Source organism: Myxine glutinosa, chromosome 12 (assembly GCF_964187855.1).
Source record: "Myxine glutinosa chromosome 12, kmMyxGlut1.1, whole genome shotgun sequence".
Classification (NCBI taxonomy): Eukaryota; Metazoa; Chordata; class Myxini; order Myxiniformes; family Myxinidae; genus Myxine; species Myxine glutinosa.
Genome location: NC_136272.1, coordinates 51,710,355 through 51,712,552, shown reverse-complemented (window position 1 = coordinate 51,712,552; position 2,198 = coordinate 51,710,355).

Genomic DNA, 2,198 nt, shown 5'->3' with positions numbered 1-2,198 from the left:
CTGGACAGTTTAGAGTCAAGTGTGCGTACCTCCAGTCCAGGCCATCCTGCCAACTTGTATGCTGCATACAGGTGAAATATAAAGCGCGAGATATTTATCTATCTATAATTCCAGTAATCTCTGTGTGTGTGTCTGTGTGTGTGTCTGTGTGTTTGTTTGTCTGTGACCGCTGTTTCTCGACAACCACGGGTCCGATATACTTGAAACTTGCCAGGTATATTGCTGGGGACCTGAGGATGTGCCTTTTCAAGGTTTCATATTAATCGGAGAAGTAGTTACCGAGCTATGTCCAAAAAACGATTCAACCAATCAGAGAGCAGCGAGCTATCACGTGTGCCGAACGTGGCGAACAGACTCTGCCTCGGACGGCACATTTGAGAGCGTATTCATTTATTTCACGTTGGCAAACTATGTTGGCGCTATGTTGGCGTTAAACTATGTTTTAAAACTAATTAAAACTAATTTGCGATTCATCGTAACTGCGATATGCGACCTTCCGGACAGTCAAATGAGGACGTCACTTCCGGACTTACGGATAGTCATAGTGACGCTGAACGTGGCGAGCAGACGCTGCCTCTGACGGCACATTTGAGAGCGTATTCATTTATTTGACGTTGCAATCTGTGTTGATTGTTGTAAGGTACGATCGATTGTAGTACACGTTTATAATAACTCTGCCGATACAGGCCCGATTAACTGCAGCGCCATCCGAGCTGCGGCGTCGGGACGATACATTCATTGTACGGTCACATCGCGCACTTACGGGCACGCCCATGCATGCATGGGCGAAGACATTTTTTTTTTTTTTTTTGGCAAGGAACGGGCACCCACGTACGGGCACGTCCTAGTATATATATATTTCAAAAAAAATTGGTGTGGTTTTTGGGGGCTGGAACGGATTAATAGCATTTCAATTCATTTTAATGGGGAAATTTAATTTGAGAAACGAGCAAATTGAGTTACGAGCTCGGTCACAGAACGAATTAAACTCGTAAGTCAAGGTTTCACTGTATATATATATATATATATATATAGTTTATATATATATATATATATATATATATATATATGTATATATATATATGTATATATATATATATATATATATATATATATATCTATCTATAATTCCAGTAATCTCTGTGTGTGTGTGTGTGTGTCTGTGTGTCTGTGTGTCTGTGTGTTTGTTTGTCTGTGACCGCTGTTTCTCGACAACCACGGGTCCGATATACTTGAAACTTGCCAGGTATATTGCTGGGGACCCGAGGATGTGCCTTTTCAAGGTTTCATATTAATCGGAGAAGTAGTTACCGAGCTATGTCCAAAAAACGATTCAACCAATCAGAGAGCAGCGAGCTATCACGTGTGCCGAACGTGGCGAACAGACTCTGCCTCGGACGGCACATTTGAGAGCGTATTCATTTATTTCACGTTGGCAAACTATGTTGGCGCTATGTTGGCGTTAAACTATGTTTTAAAACTAATTTGCGATTCATCGTAACTGCGATATGCGACCTTCCGGACAGTCAAATGAGGACGTCACTTCCGGACTTACGGATAGTCATAGTGACGACGTACTGATGCTGAACGTGGCGAGCAGACGCTGTAAGGTACGATCGATTGTAGTACACGTTTATAATAACTCTGCCGATACAGGCCCGATTAACTGCAGCGCCATCCGAGCTGCGGCGTCGGGACGATACATTCATTGTACGGTCACATCACGCACTTACGGGCACGCCCATGCATGCATGGGCGAAGACATTTTTTTTTTTTTTTTTGGCAAGGAACGGGCACCCACGTACGGGCACGTCCTAGTATATATAATCGGGAGATTGAATAAGACGCGGACGTAGCTTCAGGGCTTCGATCTTTAATTTGACAAGCTTTCGACCAACAAAGGTCTTCTCCTGAGTCTACAAAAACAGCAGGCATGTATATCAGTCAAGTATGTGTAGTGATATGTGAGTAAGATGTGTGATATGTGTAGAAAATGCATACAGAAGGAAGAGCCACGCCAAAGCTCACTCACCGGCCCCAAGTTCAACGGAAGTGAAGCGCAGCTTACAGTTACGGTTTGCGTTACATTTCCGGTGCAAGTGCATATACAAATATAGGGATACATACATACCTAAACACACAAGCATATATTCATATGCCATTTATATTCATATAATATATTTATATATTTATATAAA